General features: G+C 35.8%; 1 long non-coding RNA gene across 2 annotated transcripts in view; it reads right to left on the bottom strand.

The window, feature by feature from the left end:
• Positions 1 to 26367, bottom strand: part of LOC116664123 — a 379946-nt gene that overhangs the window by 306724 nt on the left and 46855 nt on the right. For both annotated transcript variants that reach the window (XR_004320472.1, XR_004320471.1), the window contains exon 2: positions 10408 to 10549. This is a non-coding gene — a long non-coding RNA (uncharacterized LOC116664123). The remainder of the gene's footprint in view (positions 1 to 10407; positions 10550 to 26367) is intronic.

Below are 26367 nucleotides of genomic sequence, written 5' to 3'. Positions count from 1 at the left end.
CTGTGGGAATTGAGTGAATCTAATAAGGAGTTGATATGATGTATTTGGGATATGTTGTTACTATGGTTTCCTTCAGTGTAGCACAGGGTTCAAATTCTTCAAATTCTATTTTTAGGGTAGGGGTTGGTTTGCCAGTGGCTTTACCTTAGTATCTGCTCAACCCATCTTCCCTTTGTACTGTGCCTCAGCCAAAAAGAGTCTCTGTATATGCTCTTGGCCTTTGCCTAGCAGAAAACTGCTGTGTCTTGTCACTTGATGCCTGTTAGTCAGGTGGTGGGGTGTAAGGAGGAGGTGTCTACTCTCACTCTGATTAGCCTAAATCTCAGGCGGGCACTAGATGCCTGATTCCTAGGGGTGGGTCATTCTCTGTGGTCGTCCCACCTTCAGCTATAGTAGATCTCTACTAGGGTAGCAAGAATTCCTACCCTTCCCACAGGATATAGGGTCTTATTTGGTTCCCTTTTATCAGCAGCTGTTTTCATTAGTTCACTGTGACAGTTTTTTGTTTTTGTTTTTTGGTTTATTTTTTGTTGTTGTTGCCCTTCCTTGAACAGTTAAAATCTTGTTCTGTAGGAGAAGTAGGGGAGAAGAATCTGCATGGGATCTTGTGCTTTCCCTGTAATGGTTGCCCTTCCTCTCCCAGGCCGGTACCATGAAGAAGGCTGTCTCAGGACTTCTGACAAACGTTTTATATGAGCACCCTGTGAGAATTCTTGCAAGTGGGTCTGCAAATATTGAATTCCCATCAAGTCTGTGTACCGCAGAGAATTTATATAATCAACCTAGTCCATACAGAGCCTCTATTAATTTGTTAAAAATTTAAGTGGATTTTACTGGATGGACCCAGAAGCACCTGACTCGGAAACAAGTGCTCGTGTACTGTCTCTCCTTGACAGTCTCTGTTCTTCCTCAGATTTCAAGTAAGTTCATGGCCTGTAACCTCAGTTCTCTGACATGATCAAAAAAATGGCAAATCTGCAGGTTGTCCGGAATTTTTCTGTTGCTTTTGTTCTTGCTTTAGTGTGGGAGTGATGCTCATGCTTGTTTTGCACACTGCAGATGGAAGCTCTAGTTTTTGAGTGAAATATTGAGCAAAAGAACCCTTGGCTCTTGCTGCCCTGATTTTATGGGGAAGCTGTTTATTAAAATATAATTGTATTAACTTAAAAATAATTAACATATGCCTAATAATTGAGACACATTCTCTGAAAAAAAAAGAAACTTTTTAACGAAGGATTTGGATTTGTAGGTTTGGTATTTTGAAGTGGACTGAGAAAAATGATGCTTAGGCAAAATATGACTGGATTAAAATTAGTTACCAGCTAATATAATACAGACTCAATTTTTTATGTTTAACTGTTAACAGCTTTTAAACTGTGCCCCTCCTTCTTACCCCTACCCTACAACTGGGGAAGCTGATGAGAAATCCTTTGGCACTGGAGGGAGATTCAGACCATGCAAGCCCCTTGTCAAACTGCCTAGATGCCCTCACTCTGGCCACACCCCAAAACCACAAGTAAAGCCTCTAACAATTCTCCATTCTTTGCCTTTTCAAGCTATTTCTGGACCTCCTTGCAAGATCTACCCTGCACCTCCCAGAAAAGCCTCAATTATGTAAGTAATAAACATTTTTTAACCCCTCCTTGGTGTGTGTATGGTGTCATCAGTTTCAACATCCAAACCAAATTTTGGATGTGGGTAAACCTTAGTATTTCAGTGTAGCCACAACAGCTAACATTCACATCAGTTTAAGCCTGTGTTTTCGACAGGAATTTGGGAACATTTGCAAGTAGGTCATACTATACGCAGGGAAATATTCTTGTTTAGACTGTAAACATATAGAAATATTTATTTAAAGAAGTTGAAATAACTTTTTACCAGTTCACTCTTTTTGTTTTTTGACGTACAGTTGATTTAAAATATTGTATTACTTTTAGATGTACAATATGATTCAATGTTTTTATAGATTATATGGATTGTATATAGGTTATACATTCAAAGTTATTATAACATATTGACTATATTCCCTGTGCTGTACAACAGATCCTTGTAGCTTATGTATTTTATACATAGTAGTTCGTGCCTCTTAATCCCCTACTCTTATCTTGCCCCCTTTCCTCTCTGCACTGGTAACCACTAGTTTGTTCCCTATATCTGTGTGTCTGTTTCTGTTTTATTTTTCAGATTCCACATGTAAGTGAAAGCATACAGTATTTGTCTTTCTCTGTCTGACTTATTTCACCAATCATAATACCCTCCAGGTGCACCTATGTTGTTGCAAATAGCAAAATTTCTGTCCTTGTTATGGCTGAGTAATATTCCATTGTGTATATGTGTGTGTGTGCGTGTGTGTCTATATACACACACACACATATATATATATATATCACACATCTTCTTACCCACCCATCTGTTGATGGATACTTGGGTTGCATCCGTATCTTGGCTGTCGTAAATAATGCTGCTATGAACTTTGGGTGTGTATATTTTTTGGAATTAGTGTTTTTATTTTCTTTGGATATATACAAGGAGTGGAGTTGCTGGATCATCTGGTAGTTCTATTTTTAGTTTTCTGATGAACTTCCATACTGTCTTCCTTAGTAGCTCCATTAATTTACATTCCTTCCAAAGATGTACTAGGGTTCTCCTTTCTCCACATTCTTGCCAGCATTTGTTATTTGTAGTCTTTTTGATGACAGCCATTCTGACAGGTGTAAGGAGATATCTCATTGTGGTTTTAATTTGTATTTCTCTGATGATTAGTGATGTTGAGTATCTTGTCATATGCTTATCGGTCATCTTTTATGTCTTCTTTGGAAAAATGTTTATTTAGGTCTTCAGCCTATTTTTCAATTGGGTTGTCTGAGTTTTTTGATATTGAGTTGTATGACCTATTTATATATTTTGGATATTAACTCCTTATCTGTCATATCATTTGCAAATATTTTCTCCCATTCAATAGGTTGTCTTTTCAATTGTTTCCTTTGCTGTGCAAAAGCTTTTAATTTTAATTAGGTCCCATTTGTTTATCTTTGCTTTTGTTTCCTTTGCCTTAGGGGACAGATCCAAAAATATATTGCCACGATTTACGTCAGAGTATTCCACCAATGTTTTTTTCTAGGAGTTCTATGGTTTCTGGTCTTATATTTAGGTCTTTAATTCAGTTTGTGTTCATTTTTGTATATGATGTGAGAAAACATGCTAATTTTACTCCTTTACATGCAGCTGTCCAGTTTTCCCAGCACCACTTGAAGAGACTCTTATCCCCATTGCATATTCTTGTCTCCTTTGTTGTAGATTAATTAACCATAAGTTCACTCTGGTTCTTGAAAATTTTTGATCTGGAGACTCAGACAATTAAGGTGAGCCATGCCATCCTTAATTTTAACTATTTGTGAGAATCTAAGACCATATGATCATATACGTAATGGATTAGACCTAGTCTGTATAGCACAAGGAACTATATTCAATATCTTGTAGTAACTTATTATGAAAATGAATATTTGTATGTTCATGTATGACTGAAGCATTGTGCTGTACACCAGAAATTGACACAACATTGTAAACTGATGATACTTCAGTAAAACATATATATAATTTTTAAAAAGGAAATAGGGGGAACATTCACATTATGATAATATAGGGGAGTTTAATGGAGGATATACTTGCAATGTCACAGGCAATAGGTGAAGAAAAAAGAAGATAACTCTGTATTTGGCTATTAGGCCAATAACAGTAGAGGCCAATATAACTCTTACACCTGAAAGGTAACAAGAAAGAGGGTAATATGAGGAGAGAGAGGGCTGAGTGTACAGACTAAGCTGAGATTTTCCAGTCAGGACATACAACTAGCATAAGATGACCATGCAGGGAGGGAGCCAAGAGAACAAGTACATTGATATCACTCTGTCCCTCTTATCTCCTGCATATGACCCTCCTCTTATTCTCTTTGACAAAACCTATCTGACACTGGGGGAATATTCAGACCATGCAATACATTAAAAAACTTTTAATGCAACCCATATAGGTCAGCACTGAGCTGGGTGAAGGTGAAGAGAAAGGAGATCTGAAGGTGCAAAAGAAAGGTGTCTAGGATACCGGACCTTCTTTATGCCTAAAGTAATACTGGAAATCTACTCTCAAAATTATTGTCATTCTTCCTTGTAGTAGAAAGACATATCCTTTGGTTTCACTATATATGGAAGTAATATTGTCCCTAACAATCTTTATAAAGTTCCCCTTATTAATTAATCCTTAACACATTCAGGTGTATAAAGTATTTAGTACCCATACATAGCCTCTACCTATTTGTTTTAGTTGCTGTTGCTGCTACTGTTTTTGTGGTGTTGTCCCGTGTGTGTGCTCCCCAAATGCATGGAGTAAATGATAACTCTGGAGGCTATCCCATATCTCTTTAAGATACGGTTTTATTATTCCCTTCAATTTTGAACTTTGGATAGTTGTGTCCATACTACACTATAAAAGGTACAATGCTTTTCAGTTTACCTCATGTCTAGACCAGGAGAAATTTCACTGTATAATGATTTTATAAGATTAAAATATTAGGAAGGACACACACTTGAAATAATCCTAAACACAGTTTTTATTTTTTGCCTATGCTAGTCAAAGTTGGTAATTTTATATTAAAAACTTTAAAACACTTTTAAATGAACACAGGCTAGACTAGAAATCTGTATCCACAGGTTATAAACAGAACATGATTGATTGTGTTCATTATTTTCCCTTAGAATAAAGGATTCATTTTTACTAAATAGCATCACAAACATTTTCAGAGGTAAGGCAGCCTTAGCTTTACTTATCTTTCTCATCTTTAGAATCTCATCCAGATTCTGTTCAGTTGTAAAATAGTGTTTTATATTCTGATATTCTCTGATGTATAATAGTATGTCTTGGCAAATGAAGGTTCTGCTCAACTGCTGGCAGAAAAAGTTCTTTTTTTTCTATCTCATCCATCTTAATGAATTGATGCTATAGTGCAAGATACGTATTAAACAACAGAAAATGGGAAGACTTTTGGTGGTCATATTTCACAAGTAGTCATTATAATTAAAATAATTTACATCAATGTAAAATGCCAGTAATAAAAAATCATATTTTTTTTGAAATAAAACATGTTTGGACAGTTGTATTTCCTTTCCAAAAATTTGATTTTTATCACACTTGTTAGCTAGACATTCAGGTGATCAATAAAAGGACCTGTATTAGGAAGAATGAAGATTGGAAATTCAGATTCCAGGAGATAAGTACCTAATTTTACGGACTTTATAAACCAAAAGAAAATAAAGGCATTGATGAGTACTTGGGAGATAAAAGCTTGGGAGGTAACAGAGTAATTACAAACTACAACAGTACTGAAAAAAAATCACAGTGTGTTTTTCAATAAAGTCACCATTTTCCTATTGTATACACTATTTATCCATCATAAGCTAACTTTAAGTAAATTACTTATTAACGTGGTCTTTAGCCAGTAAATATAAAACTTTTGATAGCAGTAAAGAAATCTATACTTTATTAGCCTTTCATTAGGATGACTGATAAAAATAAATGGTTCTGAAAACTTTTACACAATTAAAAAATTCCTAGAAACTAAAGTTGCTCTGATTTGTATCAAAGTGGCATATAGTCTTGGTTCCCTCAGCTCTGGGTTAGTATAAATTATTTTGTAAAAGATTTCTTTCACCAATATTACCTTAATTGAATGCTCCTTGAGGTCAGGCCAAGGTGAGAGTGAGACTGAGAGAGAATGGCTCACAGAATGGAATCCTTAGAGTCATGGAGACTAATGATCACCTCCAGTCAGTGAGATACAGGCAAAGCCTCTCTCAGGAGGTTCTGGCCAGTGTGACATGTATGCGTTCTCACACCCTACGACACATGCCTCCTGCAGGATAGTTTACCACTAATGGAGACGGAGATTACATCTGTCAATGCAGTATGTTATAAGAAAGTATTTCATTAATAGAGCTATGCATCAGTTTTAATTTCAAAGACTATTTTACTTTTATAGGTGGCTTTTAGAGCTGGGTTATTTACCCCTCTCTGTAAATCAGTGGATCTCCACTTAAGAATTCTTTTCTCAGAGCATTATAAAAACACAAGCAAGTTATAACGCTGCTCCCATTCTTTCTGAGAAAAGTAGAGCATTCTCAGCCATATAGGGAAGTTAAAAGTGATTTCTAAACACATCAGGAAGATATTTTGCATTATGAAAGTGGCAGAGAAGAGATATTCAGAGAATTGGACTCTAAATTATTGGGCTGTAGAAGGAAGATACTTACTCACAATGGGCCCTAGGCAAGTGCAGCAATCTTGTCTGCACCAATCAAATAAGTGACCAAGACTGTCTTAGGGAAAGGCCACTAGGGTGAAATATGACTAAAAGATGACTAAAAGAAAATATGACTCTTACCATTAACAGTCAGGCATTAAGAACTAAATTGCATTAAACGAGTGTGATAAGCAGAAAAACACCCCCCACCTCCCGCCAAAGAGGTCTACACATGAATCCCCAGAATCTGAATATGTTGCTTTTGCTACATAAGCAAAAGAGATATGATTGAACTGAGGGCTTTGAGATGGGGAGATTATCCTGGATTATCCAGCTAGACACAATGTAATTACAAGGGGCCTTATAGGAGGGAGGCAGAACGGTCAGAGTCAGAGAGAACAGAAAAAGAAACAGACTGAAGTGATCTGACTGCTGGAAGCGGGCAATGACCCAGGGAATGTGGGAACGTTATCGAAGCTGGAAGAGGAGAGAAAATGGATTTGCCACTAGAGCCCCCAGAAGCAAAGTAATTCAGCTGATAACCTTGATTTCAGATTTCTGTCTATATTAGAAAGATAATAAATTTGTATTATTTCAAGCCACTAAAATTTTGGTAATTTGTTACAGCAGCAACAGGAAAATAATGGAAATCTTGGTACCTGGAAGGGAAGTGCCACTGTAACAAATACCTAACATTGCAGAAGTGGGTTCCGTGTTCAAGAGTGGACTGAGGCTGAAAGAATATTAAAGAGCATGATAAAAACAAAAAGCCTAGACTGGCTTAACCAGACTGTTAGTAAAGACATGGATGTTAACAATTCTGCTAGTGTGGACTCGGAAGAACTACCTGGCAGGTGACTGAACGAACATGTCTGGATAGAAGAAAACAGTAGAAGTGGGAGCACAGAGAATAGGAGATGGCATGTCCCAAACAGGCGGAGCAGCTACTTAGGAATTCTGCCTGATTTTTGCCCCAAAGGAATGCAGTCTTATAAGTTTTTCAGCTATTTTAACATAAATTGGAAATATCCTGATTTTTAAGTGTTGATCCTTAATTTAAAAAAAATTTTAAAAACAAGTCCCACAAAATATCTATGTTCTGATTTGGCCAGAAGGCTAACGTTGCTTTACATGAAGTCTAGAAGAAAGAGACTGTTATAAAATACACACGAAAGTTTCTCTTTTTCTTTTTGAAATAAACTCTATGACCTCTATGGGCTTTTGATTGTGGTAAGAATAGTTCATGGGCATAAATAAACAGCAAGACTATTAGATCAAAGATAGCTAAGGTGAACTATCCAGTTTCTCTTTGGGTAGAGGATGTGTTGAGGAACTGTGATAGAGTTAGTGAAATACATGGGAACACTGGGTGCTGAAGTAAAGGAGAAGAAAAAAACATGGTGAAGATGAGGCATTATGCATTTCTATCATGGACTTCTATGCTGTTTGGGAAATAATCTTGGGAGGCTGAAGAATCATGATCAAGGGAAATATTCCTGGCTTACCAAAGAACATATTGTCCTGAGCCTCATGTTTCCTCCTCAGTGCAGTGGGAATGATACTCATTTCACAGGACAATTGTAAGGATGTTTTAATGCTATTTAAATTTAATGGCTTATAAATAATATTAGTTCTTGCTGCCTATGTGGATACAATTCCATGATTGTAGCATTCAGTTTTACCATTTATTTTTGCTTAAGATACTACATTTGATATTACTGCATCTGATGAAAAACAAAAACAGAAACAATAACAAACTCACAAAGGATACTCCTATTGCTGAATTAAATCTTGAAGAAAAGAGCCAGAATGGGATATAATACACTGTCTCAAAACTTTGTTAACAGTGAGAATCTAGAGATGTGACTTAAGACTTAATATAAATGACTCCATTGTACATTTCTATTTAGATGAGACTTTCCTTAAATACTGAGATACAGTAATGTCCATTACAGTTCAAAAATCAGAGGTTATCAGTCTCACACTAAATACGCACGGGGCTAGGGTGGGGAGGGATGAGTAAGAGAATGCATTTTTTGTAAACCAAGCCTCATCATCTAATTTTTTGAAGCCCTAAAATTCAGAAGAACTACAAAAGAACCTAACTCGACCATTAAAAAAAAAAATTTCCTGTTACTCAAAAAGACACCAGGATTTGCTATCAGTGGTAAAAGAGTTCAAAGGAGAAAACTTCACACTAATAACATTATAGCAGGAAAGAATTTCTCCTTCTACCACAAGAAATCCTATAGTGAAAGGAACTTGAGAGAGTTAAATTGTTCTAAGCCTCAAACCTTTTAACCTCTTAGGATGAATATTCCTAAAAGATCAAAATACTCTTTGTTTCCTCGAATAACTGAAGATTTTTCTAAAAAGCAATACCAACTAGCTAAAAATGGCTTTTATCTTTCCAAAGATTCTAAAATACATGTTTATCATTATCCTCACATGCATTTACTTATTAGTTACAATGAATTACTACATAGACACGTTAAAATATTTTAAAAGATTATTTAGAGAAGCAAAGAAATTTCCATGGGATGAATTTAAATCACTATGCAAAAAATGTTTCACATCTGAAAAAGAAATACAGTAATTAGGTCACCTGAGGGAAGAGTGTTTGAAAATGAATAAAGACTTTTATAAAGACTTAGCATTTGCAATCGTGTTCAGAACTCTACACAGAATGGGTTCAAAAATGATAGTGAGCACATGAAAAGCTGAGACTACAATTATTTTTTAAATTGTAACTTGCTCTTAGAGTATCAATTGCAAAGCCATCGCTTCACAGGCATGCAACCTGGGGAGTCACATAGCACCCTAAACTTAGAAGGACCCTGTACTTCGTTCAACTCTCTGCCATTGCTGTCGTAAAATTCTTCGTAATTTTTGTACAAAAGGCATCCTATTTTCATTTTGCCATGGGCCTCACAAATTATCTACCTTTACCAGATTTTTAAGTGAGTTACTGTTGATCCCTCTTCAACCAGCAATACAGTCCTCCAAAGGGTCTCTGTCTCTTTCTCACATAAACAGAACCACTACCGTTCAAAAAATATTCCCCAAACTACAACCTGATGCTACTTCTTAAAACAATGAAAGATTTAAAAGACCTTTTTAATTTCCTGCTAATACAGAAGTAGAAGTAATCTGATGAATTCTTCACACCATTGTTGGGATCCCATCAAATCTTACTTTAAATTGAGAAATAGTATGATGATCAGAGAATAAAAGTTTATTGAAAATTATTACTGAATTCACTACTATACAAGTGCATAAATTTCATTTTCCTTATGTATATGCCTTATTACATAACCAGATTTTATTGAGAATTATCTACATATATCAGAGCCACCAGGGGATTTATTAATAATGCAGAAATCTGAGGTTTGTCCTCTGAATTTTCAATTCAATAGCTTTGGGATGGTGAGGACAGTACTCTATATTCCTAGTTAAGTACCCCAAGTAAATTCAATCCTAGGTGAAATCCATCATTTTCTATTCTTTGTTTATTTGATGTTATAATAGTTTTTTCTGTATATTAAAATAGTATTCAAAATTGTTTTAAAGACATTATATTATTCCATCATGTGGCAATGCTATAATTTATGTTTTTATTGTATTCAAGTATTTGGAATATTAAAAATAATCAATTCAAAGCCATTGTAAACTATAAGGTAGTCCAGTGAAGTAGATAAATAAAGAATAAATATGCAGGAATTACTGTTTTTCATTTAGACATATAATAATGTGTTTATGGGTAAAATGGAATGAAAAAGTAATAAAAATATAAATTACGTAGGAATAAACTTTTTAAAACATTTGTCAAACTTTCATTAGAAAACATTCAAAATTAAAAACATTCTACATGTTACTGAGATGTGTAAAATAATATTAACATAGTTGAAAAGATTTAGCACATTCTTTGATAATAATAGTAAATATCTTTAAAATGTCAATTCAGGCACTTCACTGAAGAAGACATATGGTCATGACTTCATATATACACTGATAAGATATGATGAAAAGGTACTTACCTCTGTAGTATTATTCCCCCAAATCCAAAACCACAGTCTAATCATGAAGAAACATCAATCAAAAGACATTGTATAAAATACCTGAAGAATTAAGTGTGTCCTGTGTGACTCCACTGGCCGAGGACCCTTGGAAGTTTGTGCTTGGATTCCTCTGGATTTCACCTCATGCATCTTTTCTCTTTGTTGATTTTGCTTTATGTCCTTTCATGGTCATAAATCTCAGCTGTGAGTACAAAAACAAGAAAAAAAAATTGTCAAGGTCATGAAAAGGAAGGGGAGACTGAGAATTCTACATTCTAACTCTGAATTCTCTGTTTTATTTCATTGATTTATTTGTCTTTACACCAATGCAATACTCTCTAGGTTACTGTAGCCCTATAAAAAGACTTGAGTTAAACTTTTTTGTTCTATTTCAAAGTTGTTTTGGCTTTCTCCTTCTCATTTCCACAGAAATTATGAATCAATTTCTCAATTTCTATAAAACAGCCTGCTGATATTTTGGTTGGGATTGTACTTAATCTACATATCAGTTTGGAGATTTGACAAGTTAATATACTGAAGCTTCTGGTTAGCTGGCATGGCATAACACTCAACTTATTTAGATCCCCTTTAACTTCAGTCAGCAAAGTTTTATAATGTTAGCACATGTCTTCTAAATTTTTTCCTCAAATGTATCCCATATTTTTATATTTTTGATACTATTTTCAATGGTATTGCTTTCATATTTTCAACTTCCTATTATTTGTTACTAGGATATAACAATATAGTTGATTTTTGTGTATTGATCTTGAATCTTTCAACTTTGTCAAATATACTTATTAGTACTAGTAGCTTCTCCTCCCTGAACTCCCAGCCTAAACTCTGCAGGACATTCTCCATAAAAACCAAGTTATCTTGAAATAAAGACAGTTTTACTTCTTTTCTAATCTTTATGCCTTCCTTACTGTGTTGACTACAACCTCAGGGACAATATTGAGTAGAAGTGGTGATAATGAACACCCTAGGCTTGTTCCTGATCTCAGTGGGAAAGAATTAAGTCTTTCAGCATTAAGTATGATGTTAGATGTGGGCTATTAGTAGACGCCCTTTATCAGTTGAGGAAATTCCTTTAAAGAATTGTGAAGGGTCTGAGGTTTGACTATATTTTCAAGCTAATAAGCTAGCCTTCCACAGTTGAACCGATTGGCAGAAAGCATAAGACAAAAACCTTCTGATTCAAAGACAAAAGATTTTAACTCACATTGATAGCTGATGTTAAAGTATCATTGTCTTGCACTACTTCCTTGAGCCCTTATTTTTATAACATGATGTAAAAAGGACCAAGCTTTACCTGCACATTCTGTGGGTTGTTATTGAAGAGGAATTGTGATCTTAGGGCATCCAAATATTCTGTAACAGGCAGTAAGTATGTCTGCTTTGTGCTCCAGAGGTAGACATTACCTTTACTAAACATGTAAGAATGTGTACTGTTTATTCTGGAAATGGGTGTTTTCTTTATTTTCCAAGCCCGTTGCTCTACAAACACTCTTGAAAAGATAGTCTAGAATGAAAGGACTATCAATACCTTACTGTAAGACATACAGAAATAGAAGAGACTTACGGACAATTTTCTCCCAACTATTTCCTTCTATTCATATTTCACTGAGTTTAATCGTAAGGATTTTAATCTTCATTTTAATAATTTAGCATATTTTGTTAATTTATTTCCAGACGTTAAAAAATAAAACTTGCTTTCCTGGAATAAACCACACTTGATCATGATGGATTATTTTTTACGTATTGATTAGTTTAGTTCACTAATGTTTTCTAAAAAATTTCTGCATCAATGTTGATGAGGTAAACAGGGTGTGTTTTTATTTTCTTGTGAAGTATTGTAAACTTTGTTAGATTAATACTTCACTCATAAATAAGTTAGGAGATTGTACCTTCTCCTCTAAAGAAGTTTGAATAGAATTGGTACTATTATATATCCATTTATTTTGACAGAATTCATCAATGAAGTCATTTTGGTCCTTTTTTTTTTAAATGAAGATTTATAACAAAGATTCAACAACTTTGCTTAACAGAAATCTATTCAATTTTCTATTTTTTAAAAATTAATTTGGGTAACCTGTGTCTAAATCTTAATCTAGGAATTTACCTATACATTAAGTAATATGTTGGCATAAAATGGTTTACATTCCCTTCAAATATTTTCATTTTGATGGAGTTTAGAGAGATGTCTCCTCTTTCATTTCTAATGGTAAATTGTGCATTCTCACTCTTTTTTCCCTTGTCTAAGTAGGTAAAGGATTTCCAATTTTATTGATCATCTTATAGAAATAACTTTTGTTTTCACTCATTTTCTTTAGACTTTTTCTTATTTTATTGATTTATGCTCTGATCTTTATTATTCTCTTATTCTCCATTGAATTTGATTTGTATTTCTTTTTGTAGTGTGCTGAAGTGGAAACCTAGGTTAATGATTTTCTCTTTGTCTTTTAGTAGCATGGCTCTGATTTGTCTAAATGTGGTTACCTCTGTATTTTTCTCACTAGAGATATTTTCAGTACCTTGAATTGATAGGTTAATTTTTAAAAACCAATTTTGGAAGCTTCAGTTAATTTTTAATTCAAAAAGTTGTCTGGGCCCATTAAATTACTTTCCATGATGAAGTCCTTTATACTGGGTTTTATATGACTGTATAACAAGCATCTGAGATATAATCTTTTTTTTTCCCTGTATTTTCTAGATTGTAATCTTATAGTGTTCTATCCTTAAATTCACTGGTTATTTTTTTACAACATCTAACACTTTCTGTTGAGTCCATTTACTACATTTTTCATTTTGGTTGTTGTAGTTTTTAATTAGCATTTCCACATTATCTTTTCTTATACTTTTTATTTTCCTACTAAAAACCTCTATTAGTCATATAGTCATTTTCATATATTTCCCTTTAATTTAGTCAGTTTCTATTAACTTATTTTTTTTCCTGAGTATGGGTCATACTTTCTTATTTCTTTGCATGTCTAGGATTTTGTTGCTATTGTTGCTAAAAACTAGACGTCTTAGAGAATATTATAGTCACACTGGATTGTGTTTTATTTTTCTGAAGATTGTTGGTGTCGTCTTAGTAACTGCTTAGACTTAAACTGTGGAATCTATTTCCCCTATCCTATGTGACCACTGATGTCTCTGCTTAGTTACTTTAAAAAATATTCTTATTTTAATCAGGCTTCCTAAGAGTCAACCATGTGTCTGCATAGCTTAGAGATCAGCCAATGACTTTGGCAAAGACTGTACTCAACTGTCTGTAAACCCCTAAGGATTCCTTACTCTGCCAAGTCATCTGTGTATGTGTTGGGGAATGTAGTCAGAGTTGCAGCCACTTTTCATGTATCCCTTTTCTTTCAAGCCACCACTTGGTTCTTTCTTGTGCATGCATAGTTACTGGTCAGCTTGAGATGTGTAGACAGCTTATATCAGCCTTTCTATGGCTCTTTCATTTCCAGAATCTCTCTATTTAAAAAAAAATCTGACTGATCTGCTGCTGTCCTCAACAGGGACTGCAGAATTAGAAAAGATACAGATTTTTACTGTTTTACTGTTTGTTCCCAATCTATGCCACCTACCATGTGTTTTTTCCCTCTGCCTCCAGATTTTAGCCCATTCCGTTGGCAACAAAGTTTCTGAGTCTTATGGCAAACTACATACTGGTAAAATTGCCACTCTTGTTTGGAGGTTCTAGCAGAGGAGTGCAGCTACCTGTATACCCTTGAACGAGTAGAACAGTCCTCTTCTATGGGGGGAGGTCGTCTTCTTCAATCTAGAGCACAGCTTCAGGAGGGACACATATGGAGTAGTGAGTAAGGAAGAGGACACCCACCTAGCCAGCCAGATCAGCCGAATCAACCCTGGCGATCATGAGGTGACATGTTGCAGCCAGATCGCCCTCACATCCAACTGCAACTCTTACTAACCAAACCGGTGGGTGGACAGACATTGGGTGGGTGGGGAGAGCTGGGGTCAGATGAGAGCAGCCTTAGGCAAAAGCCCATACAACATGTTCTGGCTTAAAGTTCCTGTGATTTTTTAAGGATAAACACTTCCATTTTTGGTTGCTTGTGCTCAATTTCCTGTGCCCTGAAATGACTGCTGAGTATTTTGGCAAATGTATTAGTTTGCTTTTTGGCAGTATCACCAACCTCTTACTACTATAACCAGAAGTCGTTTTCCCCATCAAACACTTTTGATTGACGTTGAGCAGTCTTTGTAAATTATTTTTGGAAGACCTCACCTCTTTATAATACTAATGTTTCATTCAAGAACATCTTTTCAAAATATGTATCATTTATGTATGTTCTGCCTATTTCTAAAGCTCCTTTTTCTTCACCTGGAACGTGCTAGGGTGAGGTAAATTTGGAGAATGTTTGATGACTCCTTGTGAAATGCTAGCTTCTATGTCAGTGTCACTCTGATAGATTCTTCTAACATGTTTTTCTGTTTGTGTTTTAATTTTTTCAATATGGTAGTCCTTGCTTCAGAGATTTGAGTGTTTTATTGTTTGTGGATTTATTCTTTTTTTTTTTTTTAATGGAGGTGCTGGGGGTTGAAACCAGAACCTTATGCATGCTAACCATGAGCTCTACCACTGAGCTATAGCCCTCCCTCATGTTGATTTATTTTGTAAGGCAAAAAGCAAAAAGGTGCTAAAAGTCAGAGACAGTCTTTGTTTTTGTTTTGTTCTGTAAAAGCCTAAATAGATTGAAGAGATTATTGTAGGTATCAAACTGGCATAGAGAAGTGATCGGGATGTCATTAAAAGCAAAGAGAGAAAGAGAGAGGGAATGAAGAGAGATCCTTGGAAGCTAGTGTATCAGTCAGGTTACAAGTGTCTTTGTGACTCAAATAGGAAGGAACATATCTGCCATGTTAATAGCTGCATACCAGGAGCTGGGGAAGTCTTACCAGCACCCCCATAACAGATGCTGCTCACACCCCAGATTATATCCCCTGATCCCCCTTTCAGTTTCCATAGATGTCGTTCCTGTGCACACTAATGGCTTCTGAGTCGAACACATGTATTTCTCCCTTCTCAGCCTAAGGGCTTTTCCTGGGAACAGGAACAGCTTGCTCAGCCCAAGCACAAATCAGCCTCAAAATGCCAGAGACAAGGTCACCAAAGGGAAATCTCAACCAGTGAAGGGCAGAAATCAGTGACAAACACACCAGCTTCCCCATCCCTCAGTGGACAATTCTAAGTCATATGGTCCCTCAAAGGATATCCAGGAGAATTGAGCCCCAGTTGCCCATAGCAGTAACCCCACTTCATTAATGCACATTAAAATGGTGAAGTTCTCTATCTCACGTTCCTCATTCCTGTACTTGTGCCTCCTAAGATCACCTCTTGTATAAACTCCTACACTCAAATCCTTGTCTCAGGGTCAGCTCTTGCACAAATTCAAATCAAGATGTCATTGTTATCTGATTACGTTTAAGATTATCTTCAGTCACTCTTTAAGATGTGTAAGCCATTTGCTTGGTTAGACAGGCAATTAAATAAGGGGTTGACAGGAAGAAACACTTCTGCACCTTTCAAGTCTTTGATAGTGGCACTAAATTTTACACTTCCTTCAGAAGTGATGTTGCTTTACTATCATGTTACTATCAAGGCAAAGAGTGGGCACCAGGAATGTGAATTTGGTCTTTCCTACATAATAGCCCTTATTTCATGCATTCAGGGAACCAATGTGGGGATTCTTCCAGTTACTAGGTAGACAGATAGAATGAGAGAGAGAGAGGAGGAGAGAGAGAGAGCGCGAGAGTAATCGTCTCTACACCCAAAGTAAGTAAACAACCACAGACGTTTCTGTGGTACCAACCTGACCTACACTCAGGTGGATTCTGGCCAAGATACTTTCTATCATCTAATATCTATAAGCCACAGGTTGACCAGTGGCCACGGCGGTAAAGTGGGATGCTTAAGGATTAACTTTCAATTGAAGTCAGTATCTAATAACCTCCAGAAAACCTGAAATTTTTCCTTTTTACAGTGCACACACCCTGGTAAATGGCCATAGATCATGAAGACTTGGAGGAAGAATTATGCTGTATACTTGTGGCCACTTTGCAAAGGGACAAGGTTCCTCCATAATCAAGTAACTGTGAGTCTGCAAAAAGAGTATGAAAGTTGCGAATCATCAGTATGGCGACTTGAGTTAAGTTTCTTCTAATTGCACCTAGAATTTATCTTTTTATATAAGTAAAGGCTGCCCCTCTATCTCATTCACAGGGTTCTCTCCCTTAACCAAATGATAACTCACCAACACTGTAGTCTGACAGTCAAAACACTCCACATCCCACTCAGTTAATCACTTGTGAAAACTGGGCCCACCTGTGTTGAAGAGCTGCCACCTCTCCGCTCTCACTCTGTGATCCAATTATTCTTACTATAATTGGGAAAGCCAATTACATACTGTCATCGTCCATGATCATCACCTCTGGCCTCGAGAGGACAGGCTCCAAAGAACTTTTCATAGATGCTGATTTTTTTTTTTTTTTTTTTTTTTTTTTTTTGCTTTGTAAGGCCCTCCCTTTGAAGGGAGTGTTTTTAAGCTTTTCTAAGGTTACAAGGTGACAACACATAAGAGCTCCACTCCAACATTCCCATCTCCTTGAGTTTTCAGAAACTTTCCTCTAGATTATGCTTGAGAGCTCACACATCTTCCTTCCCTGTTGGTCACATGCTTGAGCCAATAATATAAAGCACAAATTCAGATTCTGGACTATTTCAGTGTCTATGCTATGTCCTCCGTGCATGAAACATATCTCACCAGGGTTCTGCTAGAACAAGTTTAGTTATGGTGAGTGTGTGTCCTGAAAACAATCTGAATCTCCTTATGAATCCTGATCTCCATTTAAAAGAACTTCTCTACCAGGGAAGTCTGGTACAGATAAGGAAGATTTCGCGATAGTTTTTGGTTTAAAATTCTCAGCCATGTTTGTGTATGCACAAATTTGTTGCCAACCCAAGTCTCAGAACCCCACTGCTTTCCATTTATTTTATTTTAAATAGCATAAGAGACCTGACAAGGTTGCGATTTAAATGATTTCACAACACTCTAACTTGTATAATCAAGTTCTGGATCTGACCCTCAGCCATGTCTACCTCACAGATACAAGTGATAAGGGATTCCTTTAGCAACAATCTAGAGGCATTCTGACTCTCCACCTGTGACTTGAACTGCAAGTTCAAGGCCTTAAGTGTACAGTTTTCATTCTGTGAGCTCTCTGCGGTAGCCACAATTACCTAAACTGTCTTTACCATCACCTCTGTCAGTAAACACCATGTCCTTTGACCATAGCATAGCACCATGTCCACTGATTGTCCCACGCCTTCCATCCACTATCACTTCATTCTCCACCAAGGGTGATTATTTGACTAATTGTGATGCCACTTCATCCCTAAAAGTGCCTCTGCTCCCTATGTAGCAATGTCCTCAGGAAAGTGATAAAAACCCTCAAGGAACAGCTGCACCAATTTTCCCACATCATCCAACACCCCTTCACTGTCCAACATGTGGCATTTGGAATCAAAGAGCTACCAGAATAAAGGGGCCTCTGGGAGCTCAGAAAATTAGGATAACAATAGCAATTGATATAAAGTAGAGATTCAAAGTCCTGTCCTCGTTTCAGAAGTTTTACTCTCAGTTTTACTTTCAGTTTTACTCTCATTTACTCCTACATACTGGTACAACTCTAGGAGGCAGTGGAATCCCAGTAACAAGATGGAGGTAAGGTGTCTAATTTTAATTTATGAGAGATGATACAGAATTGTATTTTTTTGGTACAGTCTATGGCTTTAAGTTAATATATAGAACATATCTAAGCATTTAATATTTTATAGTAAAGAGATGTTAAATTCACCTTTTCCTGATGTTTGGAGTTTCATAATCATCCCCAAAGTCTGAAAGCACTAGAAAACAGAGCAGGAATAGCTAAAAACTTGTGATACCAGTGTTTGACGCCTCATTCCCCACCTCTCACCCCACCATTTAGCTATAAAAGGGACTGTCTAGAGAGGAAATGTGACTACAGCAGAAGGAGTCAGTGAGACTCTGTTGGCAAAAACCCAGAAACTGATGGGAAGCTGACATGGTTAGACTGAGGCAACATCACTCACTACTGAACACGCTCCTTGGAGTTCCCTGTGTTTTCCAGGTGAAAAAAAAAAAAAAAGCATCAACTTTTGAGATTCAACATACTAAAGGGTCCAATAACAATTCACATGAGAATGTACGCCCATCCTTCCTTACCAAGCCTGAAGGGGCAAAAGCAACAGTAACAAGTAGAATAAGTGTATCCAGAAGTAAAGAGGAAACTTAACACACCCGTCTTCCCGACTGCAAGCTTCTACACCAAAACTGCAGTTAAAGCAGTTTTTCTTTCTTGGGGAGATGAGTGGGTGGCAGTGGGAGTGGGTGTAAAAGCTATGAATCAGATAAAGCAATAAAGCTGTAATTATAGTTAATTCTTTATTTTTAATACCTCAAAAATGTAATGACTAATTACTTGAGAGTAATCAAAAACCCTAAGGCAATGGTTCTCAAAGTGTGGTCCTTCACCCTTTCCAGCAGCCTCAGAATCATCTGGAAACTTGATAGAGACAAATTCTCAGAACTGCTCCAGACTTATTAGATGAGAGACTGGGGTAAGACCTAGAAATCTGGTTTGCACAAGCCTTTGAGGTGATTTTGATCAAGCTAGTGTCTGAGACCTGCTGCCATCGTGGGATTTGCTGATGATTTCATCCAGGTCAGGGAAAGAAAAGCCAGCAGAACTCGTTTAATAGACGGTAGTAGAAAAGAGTTTCTTTTTGCATGACACCCTCAGGGCCCACCAGGCTCAATAAACCAGTTACCATATAGCTGCTTGCTGATATTTCAATGTGGTAGATTTGCTAGATTTATAGACTCTTTTAAAAAAATTTAAATTGTAGTTTTAATAGCCTTAAATGTTTTCTTTTGCCAAGAGTTCTGTTTTGTTTGTGCTTTTTTTCAGTATCTGCTCTCTATTCTGGTATTCTTCCGCGTCTTTTGACATTGTTCTCATTCTGATCATTCTTCTTGTTTGCATGTCTGCTTTCTATTTTCCTATTAACACTTCCCAGCATAAATTCAACTATTATTTCATGACTCCAATTATTATAAGAATTGTTTTATGGCAATCAGCTTCTATATTGTTGAATATTGAATCCTCTTTGGATTTCAGAATGGAAACTTGTGCCTGAGTTAATTTTAGTAATAAATATTTGAGCTTTTCCTGGGTTATTGTGAGCTAGTCTTGAGATGAGTTAAGGCCATGGGACCCAAGGCCACGATCAGAGCATGTTTATAATATGCAGTAAATAATTGCTCCACACGTAGGTCAATTATATAAGATTCAGAACAAAGAAAATAGAAGTATGCATGTGCTAGAGATATTCTGTAAGCCTAATGAACAAAGAAACTCAGACCGCGCATGTGTTGACAAAAAACAGATAAAAGCAGGACAGGTGCATCATAAGCGCACACCTCCCTGTGGCAATAAAGTGTTGTTAACCCCATGGTGTCTCCGGTTGAAGTCTGTCCGGAGGTATGGCAACTCCTCGTGCATTTTTTCGTTTGGGCTGCTCACCTCCTAGAACCCCACAACAGCCTCCCTCGGCTGACAGTTATATTTATGAAGTTCTTAGGCATATATTTTTCTCTCCCTAATTCATACTGTACAAATATTCTGGTCAGACATTATTCCTTGCTTGCTCATATTTCCAAGTGATTATTTTTATAACCTTTAGAGGCAAAGTCTCTTTGGATGTGGCTTTGAAAGCCTACTTCATAGCTCAACCAATGGCCAAGGGCAGGTTTGGAGTTTGACGTGGCAAGATAGCCTATCTGGTATTACTGAAGGTCAAAGCGGAGCAGAGAAATGCCTGAGAGAAACGTGGAAGACAGCATGCTTGAATGAGGCTGACAGCATGATGAAGCTGCCCGCTACAGCTGTGCTGATGTCAGGTGGCTAAATGGATTTGGCAGCGGGCTCACAAGACACCTGCTACACCTTGCAAAAGCTGTCTCACACTCAGCACTATGAGAAAGAAAACCATCTTCCCTATAATTAAATGAGAGGAGCATTTTGGAGTAGAGCATGAGGAGAATCAGTGTCAGTATAGTTGGCTCACTAGTACCCTGAGTGCAAGTTCAAGTTCATCTGAGAAGCCAGAAGCAGCAGCAACAGCAGATTAAAGCACTAAGTATTGGTTCCAACAGTTTATTACATCATTCTAGAAGGCAGACTGTGAGTTTCTGAAGTCAAGCAACTGCTTTTAATTCATCTTTATCCATTCTCCATCTACAACTGGACTTGGTTACTATTTTCAGCAGTGTTCAAAGAGCCACAGTTACACTTTTTATCCCACAGTGATCATAGTAAATTTACCCATAACTTGGAAGGATATTTTCTCACTTGCAAAGTACCATCCAAATATTAAGAATCTTTTTTTGTATTCCAGTATATATCAACTATATAAGCGTAAAGCGTTTCAGAGGAACAATCATGTTACTTGGTTATCTTTGCCAAAGGTTAAGTTATGTAATTACATGTCTGCTATTGGGCAACATGCCCCCAACACACACAGTCACACCCATACCCACAAACACCCTTTTTTGACCTTTTGGATGGCAGCAGATGTAGAATTTGAGCTCACATCTGTGAAAGCACCTAGTATGGTGACTGGCATGAAGACGATACTTACAATTCCTCCACCGGAAGTATAAAGTCATCCACTGCCATCTCCTTCCACATCCAATAACTCATGTTGCCCCTGCATTAGGAATCCCTATTTATACTCATTTTTTAATCTATGATGTAGGCACTACTTTTTCACCCAAAAATCACGTATCACCAATTCTTCATCTTTATTCTGTTACTATTATTATATGTCTCATTTTCTTCCCTACTGCCTTTTCCTCTACTTTCTTTCTAGCCTCTATTTTTGAGATAATGACTTCTTTTCACTTGCCCTCTCTGTACTTTCATTCATCCCTATCATTCTACAGTGGCCTTTCTCTGCTAAAGAAAATAAAGACAAAAACAAAAACATACTTTTTTCTTTTTCGTTTTTACAATTTAATGCCTGAGTATCACAACCTCACAGATACCTGATTGAGGGAATATTCCTTTTTCTGCCTGCAGCTAGATAACATCTTTTTTTTTAACCTCCTTTTTTTCCCCCAATGCTTTTCAATATGCATTAACATGTTAACAATAACTCCATGGATTTCCACTGCAGTATTTGAACTATGCAACATATTACAATTTACATTTTAACACAGACTGTGTAAGCCCTCTGTCTAAAATACTTGTGTGAAAAATTTTTATAATGCTTAGATCCTTCTATCCCTACCCAGCATCCACGTACACACCATTCTTTACTGTCCTAGTAACTTCCTTTTGTTGCAGATACTTAGGCAGATTTATTTTCAGGTAAAAGTGACCTGAATTTGAAGTGAAGGAGAGACTTTCTTGTCTAATTAAAACTTTTAGATAGTATTTCAGACATCCTACATCAAGTTCAGAAATTTTCACCACATTTTAAATAAGGATTGATTTTTCAGTGTTGATCACAAAAATAGGATTATGAAATAAAAATGGAAATAAAGAAGTATACCGTCTCCTATCAAACAGAGCATCAAGTTTTATTTTCTACATTAATTTTTTATTATTTTTCTGTATGCATCCATCCTGGTAATCTCAATACAAGTATTGACTTCTATTTTGTTTTCATCTTACATTTTGTCAAGAACATTTATCTATGTTGCTACATTGCCTTTAAAAATGTCATTAAATGATGGTATACTATTTAAGCAAGTACATGTATCATTATTTAATTAGTGAATCAATAATTACATAAACTTTTAATTTTCTATTATTTATTAATGTAGATATGAAATAATGATGCACTGATGGAAAATGAAAAGTAGCTATGCAAACAGCTTTTCAAAACTTAAAATAAGGCATAAATAAATATGTTTCATATCTGTGTATTCTCTATATTTTTCAAAAAGTACACCAGTACTTATAGAAATGCTATAAAGTGTGGCTTTAAGTAAGTGATGAATGTCACCAAAAAGGTGGCCTCTTTTTGCCTGTATAAATTTAATCTGTACCGTAATCTCTATTGAGTCCACATTTTCTGATTCTGGGGCCCTAACCCAAAGCTCTCCTTATAATTTTACCTCTGTATAACTCAGTTTGGCAGTTTACTGTTTATTTCATTATTCAATTCTCTTCAGAGAGGAAAAAAATTATGGCAGGGCCCAATTCTGATCCAGACTAGGACTCTTACTTTATTTTGAGCTGTCCTTTCCACACTTGTCTGTACATTATGCTGCCAATAGCCACTGGCCTCATCCTAGGAGTATTAGATCTGCTTGAGATTGGACTGTGTTCCCCTGCCTGCCAAACCCACTGAAGACTTTGTGGCTATTCAGGACATTGTAGAGTTCATGGTGGGTGCAGCTACAATGAAGTGGGGGAAAAAGTGGCTAACCTGGGTCCTAAAAGTCTCTCAGCTTCATTTTATTTATCTGAAAATGGAGGAAATCATGAATAATTTACACAGAGAATTTACATTGACCATGAGGTGCAATCATAAAACATTCTGGAAATAAAAGAGCTGATCCAGAAGGGCCTTGAGGAGATGTCACCCATTCACAACCAAGTCCAAGGCACACTGGCCAATTCCAGGCCGGTGACGCATTAGCCTCCTCACCGAGAGCCATACCTTTCATACACAGTCCTCTTCAGTTCCACTAGGCTGCTGGCCTGTGCCAAACATATGGCCTGCATGCAAACCTCTGGACCACTGCTTACACTGAGCACACAGCCTGTCATGTCCCCAGTCTTGCCCATGCAGGATAACATATTTTTATTTTATCGGCACAAATTCAGCAGTTTCCCTGAAACCTTCCCTACTGCTTGAATCAAAGTGTATTATACCTCCCTTCATGGTCCTCTATCACATTGTTTCTATTCCTGTTAGAGCTTGTATTTTATCCTGCCTTTAGAATGGCTTTCTGCTTGCATGTAGATTTCCTCAGGTAAATAGTGTCCCCTAAGTGTGTCTTTATTATCTAACTCCCTACTATGGAATTAGTTACATAGAATTTTCTTTAATTTTTTTTGATAAAAGTTGACATATAAAATAACAATAAATATATTATTTTGGTATGCACAAGGACTTCTTGGCTCATTATAGAGTCCTTGGGAAAAAATTAAAATGTTTTGCTTTTTCCAGAAAATTGAATTTATATAAAGATAATTTTTAAGAAAGGTAATGCTATATTAATGTAATTATTATTTAAACATTGATGGATTTGTACGGCACTTCAGCATTTTCAAAACATTTCACTTACTTTGTATCGTATGATTCTCATAGCACCTCTGTAAGTTATGAAGTTAAGTGTCTTACATGTGTCAAGCCCATTGGTAAGCCATTTGGATTCATTTTCATAATAATCCCTTACAACCCTGTAAGGAAGGTATGATTATGTTTATTTCAGTTACGAAAAAGTGGGTTCATGGATGATAACGTGTCCAATTCATATAGCTATCTCAGTTGAAGAGACTGAGACTTTAACCCAAATCTGTGTTATACTCCTAACTTCAGGTATAAGTAACTTGCCTAAAAATCCACTACAACTCTGACCACTTAGTGTTTCCTACTGTGCACTCTGCATTATTTAGAAAAGCAAGAATCTTTAAAAGTTGCTAGTTGAATAAAACTAGAGAAAGCATTTCTACCTTTCCTAGAAATAATTCTCTCTCACAAATGGTGCTTCATACCTTGAATTATGCTTGCACTAACACCAATTTACATGTGTCAACAGAATGACATCTTTGATGTATCTCCCGCTCTCTCAGATATTCCCAAGGTAGGGTGTGGAATATGGTTATATAACCCTGAATTTTAATGAAACTTACATTTATATGCAGAGTGTGCTGTTGTCCGTGAATATTTACTTGACCAGGCTTAACCAAAGTTTAATTTACAGGTTTTAAAGCTCTATCTATTACACAAAATTGCAGGGTTGCAGGCACAGCTAAAATAAGGAAAAAGCAATGGTTATATTATAATAAAATTTTAGAAATAATGTACTACTTCTATTTCCAGCAATAAACTAACAAATTAAGTTGTTGAAAGGTTTTTCTGTCAGAAATATTTAATGGCAAGAAGACAGTATATGCACATATTGGAAAACCAATAAATAATAGTGTATATGGTATCAAATTAATTTATTTGCTATTAATGTGGTTACTGCTGTTCAATAGTCCATTCAAAATACGAAATTTAAGTTTAACAAGTCACTAATCATTGCTAAATTCTAAGTTTTTATCTCTTTCCATAAATAAAACACTAAAATTAGTTTTTTTCCTGCTAGAAATTAGAGTTGACTAGACATAGTTCCATATTCCTGAAAACTTCAGCAAAGCAAACATATGAGTAATAAAGAACATGTAGTCAACTTCCTCATCAAAGCAAAATACAAAGTATATTATGAACCTCAAGACCTTTATGAATATTTTCTCAGGTGTCTTACATCAGAATTATACAGGCCCCACAGAACAATATTTTTCTTTTATTTATTCATCTATTCATTCATCAATGCACTCATCAAACCATGCATCATTCAATGACTATGACTGCCTGGATCATTTCAGAATGTATGTAATCTTAATTCCACAACCATATTATATTAGGATTATATAAGAATAGTTATTGGACCATTTTATTTATAAAACATACATACACATCTTCTCAATAAATATTAACTTAAACACAATAGCATTCTAATAGTGGAGTTTGTTTTAAGAATTCACAGATGGTTCTATATCAGGGAAAAAACTATTATAATTCGCTATCTGAATAGGCTGACAAAGAAAATTTAAATAATTTATCTCAACTGTTGAAAATTACTTGAAGTTTAACACATATTGATGCTACAAACTCAACAATGTATGAACACAAGCGTATTCCCTTAGCTATGCAAAGTTTATATATTAAATATCTGAAATAACTTCTGATGGATTCCTTTTAGAATCAGGAACAACATAAGGACGTGAACTTTTGCTACCACTGTTTAACAAGTATCAGTGATGCTGACCAATGTTATAAGGAAAGAAATGTTTTCAAAAGCTGAGAGGGAGAGACACAAAACTGTCACTATTGTTAGGTGATATGATTATCCAACAAACAGATGAACAGGAAAACTACTAGAAAATCTTGAGGAGTTTAGCAATTTGTTGGATACAAAGTCTACAAAAAATAACAACAGGATTCTTTCTCATGCCAACATATACCACCTGGAAATTATAATAAAAGTGCATTTTATATTAGAGGAAAAATATAAATTTTCTAGAAATTGATTTACTCAGGAATACATAATACTTGTGTGAGGAAAACACTAAAGCTGTAATAAAAGACATATAGGTCATCTAAATAATTAGTGGAAAATTCCTCATTCTTAGATAGGATATCCTAATATAACAAATATATCAGTTCTTTCCCAATTAATGTAAAAATTCAATGTAATCTCAACCTTTTGTCTTATTTATTTTATAATTTTTAGAAAGTCAATAAAAAGTAATTAAATGCTTAAATGGAATAATGAAGATATAAATATAGTGAAGATAGCCATTAAAAAGATTAAACAGAAGGACTTGATCTACAAGTTACTAAGAAATAACACAAAGCAGAATAATAAAACCATCATTTTATTAACCCAACAAAAGAACCACACATTAATTTTTAAAAAGAATACATAGCTCACAGAGAGACTTATATGAGTTTTAATATACCACACAGACGGCAATACTAACCCCCAGGAAAAACAGACTATAGAGGAGAGGGTGGTAACATTGACTCATTAGAAGAAGAAACATAAAATTTGATATTTTCCTACTATCAACTTCAGAAGATAAACTTCAAATTGAATATTGTTTTGGTCCACTTTATAACAAAAT

This window comes from Camelus ferus, chromosome 6 (genome assembly GCF_009834535.1).
Source record: "Camelus ferus isolate YT-003-E chromosome 6, BCGSAC_Cfer_1.0, whole genome shotgun sequence".
Classification (NCBI taxonomy): Eukaryota; Metazoa; Chordata; class Mammalia; order Artiodactyla; family Camelidae; genus Camelus; species Camelus ferus.
This window is presented reverse-complemented; position numbering and strand designations above follow the sequence as displayed.